Source organism: Petaurus breviceps, unplaced genomic scaffold (genome assembly GCF_028583685.1).
Source record: "Petaurus breviceps papuanus isolate PSGF00001 unplaced genomic scaffold, PetGlider_PUasm1.0 138, whole genome shotgun sequence".
NCBI classification, from domain to species: domain Eukaryota; kingdom Metazoa; phylum Chordata; class Mammalia; order Diprotodontia; family Petauridae; genus Petaurus; species Petaurus breviceps.
This window is the reverse complement of record NW_027185694.1, coordinates 8,266,754-8,278,943: the sequence shown is the minus strand read 5'-3', so window position 1 is coordinate 8,278,943 and position 12,190 is coordinate 8,266,754.

Below are 12,190 nucleotides of genomic sequence, written 5' to 3'. Positions count from 1 at the left end.
CACAGTAGTATTCCATTACATACCACAACTTGTTTAGCCATTCCCCAATTGATGGGTCTCCCCTTAATTTCCAGTTCTTTGCCACCACAAAAAGAGCTGCAATAAATATTTTTTGTACATATGAGTCTTCCTCCCACTTCTAAGATCTCTTTGGGATAAAACCCTAGAAGTTATCCATACTTTTTGAAAAAACTTGATATTATTTTCCAATGATATCCTCCTTTCAACCTGCCCTTCCAATTCATCTTTTCACCAAAGAGATATAGCTGTGTAAAATGTATTGATGATGTCTGGCAGGCAGGTAGTTGGCACAGTAGATAGAGCACTGGGCTTGTAGTCAGAAAGACTTGAGTTCAATCTGGACTCAAGCACTTACTAGTTGTGTGACCCTGGGCAAGTCACTTAACCCTGTTTGCTTCAGTTTCCTCATCTGTCAAATGAGCTGGAGAAGGAAATGGCAAACCACTCCAGTATATTTGCCAAGAAAACTCTGAATGGAGTGATGTAGAGTTGTGCATGACTGAGACAACTGAACCACAACATGTCTGATGACACATGCCTTATTATATACCAAGAACATGCTATCTTCTGTCCTGAGGAGGAAGAGAGGGATGTCTCACAGCTAGTTCACTGAATTAGCTATATCACTGATCATAGTTCTAATGTCTTCCTATTATTTCCCTTCACATTATTATTGTCATTATTAGACAGGTATATTGTAAGCTCCTTGAGAATAGGAGTTCTTTCATTCTTGTATTTGTAACCCCATAATTCAGTCGGTCAGTCAACAAACATTTATTAAGAGCTTACATTATGCTAAGCATAATGAATACAACAGCTCCAGCATAATACCTGAAACAAAGGAGGTGTTCATTAATAAATGCCTGTTGATTGTCATAAGAATTTTTCTTCTGATTCCATTCAGTGTATATTGCACCAGTTCATATATCTTTCCAAGGTTCTCTGGGTTCTTTTTATTCACTATTTCTTATATTGAAACAATATTCTGCCATCTTCATGTCCCAATTTGTCTGGCCATTTCTCAATCAATAGGTACTCATTTTCCAATTCTTTGTTAACACACACAGCAATTCTATAAATATTTTTGCATCTCAGTCACTTTTTCTTTTATATGGTTGAGGCTAATGTATGTTATGGTCTTTTATTTCTCCTTTAAAAAACCCCAAAACTTTCATTATTTCAGAAGGGTCTTTCTAGACTTCTTTGTGTTTCTCATACTTGTCAATCTTAATGAAATTATAGTAATATGATTACCTTATATCAAGGTACCACAATTTATTTGGCTATTCTTTTATTGTTGGACATTTAGGTGGCATGTAGATATAAAAATCAACATAAATATGTGTGTGTTTATGTGTATACATATGTGTATTATATATGTATATATACATATACATGTATATATACACATGTGTGTATATATACATATACATGTATATATACACATATGTGTGTGTGTGTATATATATATACAATGTCACTATGAAAATATTTGAATAGATAGCTTTTTTTCCTTGATTATACTTTCAGGGTGAAATTATTGAATTAATACAAGCCTGCACAACTTGTGGTCTGTAGGCTGCTTGTGGCACACCAAAGGATTTTGGGCCACCTGTGAAAAATGTGGAGGAAAATATCCTCTACATTTTTTGTGGGCTACCTGAAATCCTTTGGCATGCCCATCGGCTGTAAGTGGTCTATAGGCCACAGGTTGTACAGGACTGAATTAATAGGTCAAGGGGTATTATTTTTAAAAATAACTTCTATTATGGACAAGTATGGGGAAAAGGTATGTTGTAAAAAAGTTCAGAGAGGATGAGTCTGGGAATGGGTTTGAACATGTATGCTTAGATTCCAATTCCATATTAATGTGAGTGTGTGAATCTATTACTTCTAACTAGATGTCTACCTCTGTAGATATCATCCATGATGTTTACGTAATAAAAGCAGGATGTCATTCTAAGAATTACTAAATGAAAAATAGTTCCCTATTCTGTGAGGCTGCTGTAAACCTCAATCATGCCTTAGAAGAAGGTCGTATAGCTTAGTGGTACAAACCTAAGTGAAGGTCATATGAGCCACTGATGTGCCTGCTCAGTACAATTTCATGGAAGATACGCCATAAACATGGCTGACATGTGTGGAATTCTCATTTTGCAATGCTTGTTGTGAAATTGTTTTTGAAACACTGGTCAAGGTTTAGACAGGGTACTGAAATGATACATTTTCTTCAAAGTGGACATATATTACCACTTTGTCCCCTTTTACTCAGATATTTGACATATAAGGTAAAGCAAGTCAGAACTCTAATTACACTGGGATTCCTTTTGTACTTGGCCCATTTCAGGAATGTCATCAGAAAATGATTAATTTGAGTGTTGTTGGACTGAGAGACTGAGTGAAAAGAGTTGACCTCAGAGCCAGGTATAGATGGATTAAATTCCTGCCTCTGACATTTCTCAGTCATGTGACCATAAGAATGTTTCATTTTTTGTCTTTCTAAAGAATAATATTTTGTTTTTCCCAATTATATGTAAAGACAATTTAAAACATTCAATTAAAAAGTTAAGTGCCAAATTTTCTCCCTCCCTCCCTCTTCTCTCCTCTTCCTAAGGTGGTAAGCAATTTTATATAAGTTATGTATGTGTAATCATGCAAAACATATTTCCTTATTAGTCATGTTGTGAACAAAGAAACAGACCAAAAGTGAAAAAAAAGAACATAATAAATTAAAAAAAATAAACAAATAACAGTATGCTTAAATCTTGCTTCAGACTCCATCAGTTCTTTTTCTGTATATGAATAGCTTTTTTTTATCATTAGTACTTTGGAATTGTCTTGGATCATTGTGTTGCTGAGAAGAGGTAAGTCAACCATAGCTGACCTTTGCAGAATGTTACTGTTACTATATACAATGTTCTGCTTCTGCTTACTTCACTCAGCATCAGTTCATGTAAGTCTTTCCAGGTTTTTCTGAAATCAGCTTGCTCATCGTTTGCAACGATGTTTGCAACACAGTAGTATTGCATAATTATCATATACTACAACTTGTTCATACATCCCCCAATTGATGGCAGGCATCCCCTCACTTTCCAATTCTTTTCCATAGCAAAAAGAGCTGCTATAAATATTTTTGTACAAATAAGTATCTCTCTACCTCTCCTATTTTTGTATAAATAAGTCACTCTTTCCCTCTCCCTCTCTTTCTCTCTCTTCCTTTCCCTTTCTCCTTCTTATCTCTTCTAGTGGAGTAGTATGCCTGGATCAGAGGGTATGGATGATTTGATTGCACTTTGGGTATAGTTCTGAATTTCTGAACAAGTTTCTTAATCTCTCAGTGGAATAATCAATTTTCTAAGGCAATAAGTTACAAAAAATTGACAACATCCATTGGTAGAGGCAATTCTACTGTGTAGAGGTATCCTGTACCAATTGAATCATTGATCTAGTCCCTATACCTATGACTATTATTAATTAAAGTTTTACCATATCACTCCAGTGAACCACTGTCACTTCTAGTATAATAAAAAAAATCTCCAGCCTGGCATTTAAAAGCCTGCATAATCTGGCTCCCACCCACCTTATTTCATTTTTTCCACTTCCCTACATTCTCCCTATTCAAGTTCAATTGGCCTGCTAACTGTTTCCTTCACAAAGTATTCCATTTCTTGCCTCCATGTCTTTGAACCAGTGTCTTTCATCATTCATGTCTGAAATTTCTTGCCTCCCCAATAATGCCTCCCAGAATCCTTGGCTTCTTCAAAGCACACTTCTTATATCACAAAGCCTTTCTTGATCTCACCAGTTATTAGCACTCCCTCCTTTGTTGAAATAAATTTCCATGATTTTGTATATATCTTAATTACTTGTGTCAATGTCATATTTCTCAGGAAAAAACAAGCTCCTTGAGAAAAGGAGCTCAGACTATCTCCAAATAATGAGAGTTTACACGTGCTTAATGAGTTTCCTCAAGACGAAGTAGAAGGAAAGGTGACATTCTTCAAGATTTCATGGTAAATTTGGAAATAATAATAATAACAAATCCTAATCATATATACATACATACACACATGTATATGTAAATGTGTATATATGTATGTATGTATATACATATATGTCACGTGAAGATTTCCAAGAGACTTTACACACATTATTTCATTTCAGCCTAATATCAATCCTCAGAGGCAGCTACTATTAGCCCTGCTTTTCACATTAAGAAATCAGCACTCTGGGGGTGGTTAAAGGTGCAGTGAATAGAGCATCAGCCCTGGAGTCAGGAGGACCTGAGTTCAAATATGGCCTCAGGCACTTAACACAAAACTAGCCAAGTGATCTTGGGCAAGTCACTTAACCCTGATTACCCTCCAAAAAAAAGAGAGAAAGAAATCAGCACTCAGAGGATATTAAGTGACTATGCAGACAGTAAGTATCAGTGGTGAGATTTGAACTGTGGGAATTCTGAGTCCAAGTCCAGCACTATGTATGATATCACACTGATTCTTCTAGAATTAATGTTCTGATTCATATTTCTTGACTTGTCTACTGTTTCCTTCCTATATATGTTCCCTGTGCCTGGTATTTGGCTTTTGCCCCCTGACTTTGTGGGGGAAATGGAGTGAGAGTCAGGAGAATTAGATTCCAGTTCTAGCTCTTTCATTAACTAGCTATTTGCTCTTGAGAAAGACTCAGCTGTGCCATGTGATTGGCATAGTGCTGAGCCATAGATGTCTCTGCCTTTGAAATGTGTGTGTGTGTGTGTGTGTGTGTGTGTGTGTGTGTGTGTGTGTATCTGGGAGGGGAGAGAGAGACAGACAGAGAGACAGAGACAGAGAGAGAGACACAGAGACAGAGACAGAGGGAGGGAGAGAGACAGAGAGACAGAGACAGAGAGAGAGACAGAGACAGACAGAGAGAGGGAGAGAGAGACAGAGACAGACAAAGAGAGGGAGAAAGAGACAGAGACGGAGAGAGGGAGACAGAGAGAGAGCCCTGATGAAGACAAAGGCCTTGGGAACTAAAAAATATAGTCACCAAAATAAAATTAAGCCCAAGGGTCCAGGATAAAGATTGTACTCCAGGAAAGGAAAAAATATCTTCAAAAAAATTCATTGATTTTTTAAAAAATCATCTAAATTTCCTAGTGAACTTTTCTCCCCTCCTCCTCCCAGAAAACCATTTCTCATAACAAAGCAACAAAAATAATAATAATATCCACAGCAGGTCAACACAATTAACAAACACATGGAAAAGTCTTTCATTATAGATAATATTATATACCTATAGTCTAGTCCCCTGTCTGTGCAAAGAAGAGGGAATGAATGGGGAGGTGACTTTGCCTATCACTTATTTGATGCTAAACTTGGTCATTATAATTCTGTAGTGTTTAGCTTTTATTTTGTTGTTCTAGGAAAGACTAGTCTAACTGAGATTTTGGATAACAGAAAGACAAGGGAGAAAATGAGGGGAAAAAAGTCAGGGATGTATTTTTGTTTTGGGCTTTATTTTTTTTCAGTTTTTTGTTTTTGCCTTAGGATGGTTTCTATCTCTCAATCTGATAATTGGGAATGTTGGTCTTTAAATTTTTAAAAGAGTTGTAGCAGTAAAAGCTTCACAGTTTTAAACTAAAAGATTGGCAGCAGAACCCAACTTTATAGGGAGGTGATCGCATCGCCATAAGAATTCCATCTGAAATTAGAAGCTGAGAGTACAGAGGAACTTCTCCAGCCCATGTACAGAGGACCTATGTTTGGCAACGACGACCAGCAACTATAGAACCTGTAGAGATGGGGTCTAGGAAAACTGTGAGAGAAAGTGAGTCATATGTGATCAGCGGGGAGCAGCATGAGGGTAGCAGCAGATAACATTAGTGAATAGTGCTCCCAGCCAAGGGTTATAGCAGCTTGCAGACAGATTTTGCAATTAGAATGCAACTGTGTCACCTCTGGGACCAACCCCAGGCTCATTTCAGAGCGAAAGAGTTTACACTTCCTTCCTCTGAGGAGTTAAACACCAAGATTCATCTTTTCAGGTGGGTATTTCTGGGCCAGGCGCAATAGAAAGTTATGGAGAAGAGCAAATTAACTGAGGCATATTCAAGGACAAACCAGACAAAGTGTGTGTGTGTGTGTGTGTGTGTGTGTGTGTGTGTGTGTGTGTGTGTGTGTGTGTGTGTGTGTGTGTATTTTGGGAGCGGTTGTGACTGAATACACTTGGACTTCTTGTACATTTCCAAACCATGCTGCCTGCATGATGGTCATTTTTCTCATTCACTTCCTCCTCAGACTCTGCCCTAGCATCCCAGGCTAAGCTAGGTGAGTTTTGCCTTATCTTGCCTGGAACTACCAGCTCACCAAGCCACTTCCTGGCCACTTCAGAGGCACTGAATGTCAACCATGTTCCTCTTGCCACTTTCTAGTTTCCCTTTATGTGTTATATTCTTCATTAGAACATAAACTCTTTGAAGGCAGAGACTTTCTTCTCTGCTTGTATTTATATTCCTAATACTTGGCACATACCAAGTACTTAGGAAATGCTTTTTCATTTATTTCATTAATTTTAAAGGATGATTGAGGTTCAGCAGGGAATGTGAAGAGGTTCATTGAATGCTAGAATTGTCCTTACTTCCAGTTGACCTCATATTCTAGTTTTAAAAAAATAGGTTAAGCTTCTCCCCTCTTAGACTGTAACTTTATCTATAGCCATAACTTTGACCAAATTACTTTTGTGGAATATGACTTTCTTTCAAATCATGCCATGGGTGATAAAAGATACCTTACTGGATGCCAACAGTTTCCCTTCCCACACTTTTCCTGATTTGTTTTGATTCCCAGAGAAACACTAATGAATGTATTCTCTCTGTGTTGTGAAGTTTGAAAATAAATCAATAATTGTCTCCTTGGACTCTGAGCCCTCAGCCAAAAGAAAAAAAACCTTGCTCTGGCAAATATAGCAGTTTTATATCTCTTTCCCCTCTCAGGTTGTTTTTAATTGCTATCCCCTCAATACTATATTCAAGCAGTAGCATACATAGCTTAGCATTTCTGTTGATCAATAAAGAACTTTATCAAATTTTCCAGCTTAAGAAACAAAATAAACTTATATAAATAAAAATTGTTCTTTTTGAGTCATTTCAGTCACATCAGACTCTTGGTGACCCCATTTGGAATTTTCTTGGCAAAGATATTAGAGTGGTTTGCCATTTCCTTCTCCAGTTCATTTAACAGATGAGGAAACTGAGGCAAACATGCTTAAGTTACTTGCCTAAGGTTACACAGATAGTAAGTGTCTGAAGTCAGATTTGAACTCAGGAAGATGAGTCTTGCTGACCCCAGGCCCAGGACTTAACGACTGCACCACCTAGCTGCCTGTACACAGAAGGTTGACTGACCATATATTAAGCTCTAAGGAAAGAATCCTGTTCAATGGGTGTATCTTTGCCCTCTTAGAAGAGAGGGGAGAAATAGAGGATGAAGTAAAAGTCATGGACTTTCATTTCCAGTCTCTTGAATTATTTTCATCTGGGCACATCAACAAAGGCCTGTTCCATATGGATAGAATCATTCCTGTGATTTCTCTGCCACTATTAGCAGAAGAGAAGGTTTTTGTGGATGTCAGTCTAAGAAGTCCCCCACATTACTTTTGGAACTCAAGTTCCTATTTATTCACCAGGATTGAATCACAAAGGACTAGGCAAGGGAAGTGAACAGGGAAGACTGGAACCTTTTTCTTTGTTTCTAGAACTTCACTAAATTTAGTACAGGTCCCTTGAAGAAGGAGGGGGAAAACACAAACAAATTCAACACCCAATTATTTTTTTTAAAAGGATCTGAAGACATAGCAGGAAATTAGACCAGCCTGTTTGACATCAGTTAAGTCTCAGAAGCATTTTTAATGGATCAAATGCTAGGACATTTATAAAGCACAGCTTGACAACAGACAATTAAGGCTACATCAGGATGGAACCAGGAGGTTTTAGAAATTTGTATGTGTATAGTGTATATGAACATCCTAAATAGCATAGCCATAAGCATCAAGGAAAGCGTAGGAAAAAAATGGTAAAGTAGAATATGGCTATTTGACAATGTCTTTCTTTGATTTAATATCTGAGGTATGAAATCCTGGAGCCAAAGGAAATCTGACAGGTTAAATTAATCATTGACTAGACTCATGCAGGTTGCAAGTTCAATTTCTGATCCTCTGCAAATTAATTTTGTTCCACAGACTTCAATTATCCAATCAGGATTTGGGAGCACAGGTTTTTGGTCATGTCAGAGTCTTTAAAAGTCTTTCCTGAATGATTGATCCTTGATTAATAGGGAATATAGTACTTTTCATACTTCTGTGGACCTTGTAATATGATCAATGTAGCTGTTCACTCCATTGGTGCTGATCCCAACCCTTTTAGGAATTCTTATCCTGTGTGATGATCCTTGTCAATGTTCTTCAATAGATTATGAAAGTTTTCATCTAGGTCTTTTTATATATTGTGGGTACAACATTATTTGTTTTCCCTTGCTTATCCCATATGACTACCCTACCTCCTTTTCTCCAGTCATATGTTTCCTTGATGAGATATCCTTTAAGCCACCTCTTGTAAATAAGTCATCATTGAAAATGGGCTACATCTTTCTTATATCCACTATGAATCTCTCCTTTGCATTTTGTATCTTCCAAAGTTTTGATTCTTTAGAGACTTTGCTGGTCCAAGATTTGTAACCATATAACACCCCCTATAGAACATTCATGTTTAAAATGTGAAACAGAGAGCAAAATGTACATAGAAGACTCTGCTTTCTCCTTCCAAAAAGTTTAAAAAACAAACAGACTCGGCATGCTGCAAATAACCTCAGAGGCAACATTTTCCAAAATGACATTTTATAGTAATTGTGAAAGTGAGAGTTAGATGATTTATGAAAAAAAATGCAGTATTAGTGCATATCAAAGACTAGAAAAGAATGGTTCAAGGTACTTGGTGGAGTTAATTGGCTTGTGATTAATTCTTTGATCTATGATATGATACAGTTCCATTTTAACTATGTTAAGGGAAAGTGTTATGACAACACTTATATAATATAAGGGTATAAAGAGCATAGAGAACATTCCAAAGTGTTGGACATTTATCATTAGTAGAGGGACTTTGATAAGCTGGAGATTGTCCTGAGGAGATTGATAGTGAAGGACCTAAAGTTCACGACATATGAGGATTAATTGAAGAAACTGAAGAGTTCTGTGTGTGTGTAGAGTTCTATACTAAGCTCTCACTTTTTCTTTGGCATTTATGGTTTGATAATTCTGGAAACTGCTACTGCTGCTGATGATCCTCTCTCCCAAAGTCTGCTGCAGCCTCTGGTGGGAGCCACCCTGGGGCTAAAACTGTGGACTCACTTGGGGCTGGGCTTGGCTCCCAGTGTGCTGCAATGAACCCTTCCTATCTGCCTGACAGGCTGCCTTCAGCAGGAAATTTGTTTCTCTCTGTCACTTTATGGGTTCTGTGGCTCTAAAATTTGTTTAGAGTCATATTTTATAAGTATTTGAGGTGGTTTGGGGGGAGCTCACAGAGTTTTCCTGCTTCTATGCTGCCATCTTGGCTCCACCTCCAGGAGGAATCTTTAAAGGGAATGGTGAGGTAATAGGTAAAAGCAGGCTATAGAAGGGTCTTTATGCGCATAGCAGGATAGGGGAGGGATACTTGGAGGGGGTAGGAATGTAATAGGAGGGTTAAGGTAGTTGGTAGAAGTAAAGTAGAGGAGGCAGGAGGGCTAGGAAGGAGATATGCACATATCTAAAAAAAAAGATCAGGAGTAGAATATGTTTGGGAAAGTATATGTCTATATTTGTATGTATACATGTATTATATATAGCTATAGAGAAACATATCTAAACTTTATTGTAGCCTTCTAGGGGTGGGGTGGGAAGATGGAAAAATGAACAAATTAAAAAATGCACAGCAGAAAACAAAAGAAAACTCACAAGGAAGCAAAGAAAAGAGGGACAATTCTTAACACAAGGTGTATTATTTATCATACAGGCTTTCTTGAAATGAAAATTTATTGTTACATATTTTGAATCCTCTATTGTGTTCTGCTATGCACATGATATGCTTTTTTTCTTACTTTGTATTTAAGTTCCAATATTTAAGTTTGTGACATGTTTTTGTTTCTTGTTTTGAGTCTAAAATTAAAAAAAAAAAAGAGAGATGACCTCATAGGTTGAGGCTATCTTCTTGAGTCATGTGTCAAAGGCAAGGCATAAATGGTGAATGCGCAGAGTGCTTGAGAGACACCCTTGCAAAGTCAGGACAAAGAAATTATGGCCTCACACACATGGGGTAGAGCCTCTGTAGAGAAATTTTGAGAGGGTAAGAATGAGAATCACATAATATCAGCCATGGTCAATTGGTTGAGATCTGTATCATTAGAATGATTTGACTATTTGAGAGTAAATAAATCTATCCAAAAGTGGAATGGATTGTCTTGAAAATAGAATCAGTTCCTGCTTGAGATCTTCAAACAAAATTTGGATGATCACTCATAGTGTATATTTAAGGAAAGATTCTTTTTTCAGGTATTATCATTAATTAATTTCAGTAATGTCCAACTCTTCATGACCCCTTTTGGGGTTTTCTTGGTAAAGATACTGGAGTGGTTTGCCATTTCCTTCTTTGCCATTTCCATTTTACAGATGAAGAAACTGAGGCAAACAGGGTTAAGTGACTTGACCAAGGTCACACAGCTAATAAGTGTCTAACACCATATTTGAACTCAGGAAGAAGAATCTTCCTGACTCAAAACCCAATACTCTATGTACTACATCACCTAGCTGCCCCTTTTTCAGGAGTCAGTTGCACTAAGTATCCTCTGAGGTCACGTAAAACTGTGAAATTCTGTGATTTTATGTGATTGCTTAGGTAAAATAGTATAAAAGAGAGGACTTTCTGTTCTGCTCCTGAGGAACTAGTCACTGGGTTTATTGGAAAGATAAAAATCTGGTCAGATATTTTTGAAGATAAAAATGTTTGATAAAACAAAATATCTCATCTATTGGAATAATAACTCACTATCTGTTTAAAACAAAATGCTGGGAAAACTGGGTAGCAGTCTGGCAGAAATTCAGTTTGGACTAACATTTCACACCTAATATGAAGATAAACTCCAAATAGAATTGTGAACTAGATACAAAGGTCACATTGTAAACAAATTAAAGGAACAAGGGAAAAATTACCTGTCACATTTTTGGGTAGGGGAAGAATTCATGACCAAACAAGGGATAGAGAGCATTTCAGAAGGTAAAGTAGACTATTTTGATTACATAAAATTAATAAAGGAATATACCTAAGATTAGAAGGAGGTAGAGAAAAAAAAAGAAACCCTCTTAATAGCAAGTTTCTCTAATTTCCAAGATATATAAGGAACTGATTTAAATTTATAAGAATAAAAGACATCTCCCAATTGATAATACTGTAAAAGGATGTGAAGAGCTAATATTTAAAAGGAGTCAAAGTTATCTATAGCCATATTTTAAAAATGCTCAAAATCACTAATAATAAGAGAAATGCAATTTTAAGAAACTCTGAGGTTCCATTTCACTCTCAGCAGACTGCAAAACTAATTCTAATAATGACATTTTGGCAGGGATGCAGAAAAAGAAGTACATTGATGTACTGTTGTTACTTTAAGAAGTGAGGAAAAATAATTTCAGATATACTTACAAAGACCTTTGTGAACTGATGCAGAATGAAGTGAGTTGTATCAGTATTGCATATACTATACCATGAATATTGTAAAAATGAACCATTCTGTAAAACAATAATTCTAATTAACAAAATAATTAATGATGATATTAGAGGACTAATAAAGAAGAAAGCTGTTTGTTTACCTTTTGACAGAGTGGAATGGTAATGGGAATTTGAAGATTTTCTCTGCCCTTTAATAAGCCTAAGGGAATTTGAAGACCTTCTCTGCTTTGAAAATATACTCTGTCCCATAATAGACTGAATGTAATCACATAGAGCCTGTGGTGGGAGGAGTTTGTTGAAGGGTGGAGCAGAGCCCACAGGAAGCTGGGAGTCAGAGCCAGTTAGATGGTTGGGAGGAGAGTACATTTCCAAGGGACATAGATAAGACTTGTGAGTAAATATTGGTCTTCTATTGTTTGGTGGGAAAGCTAAAGA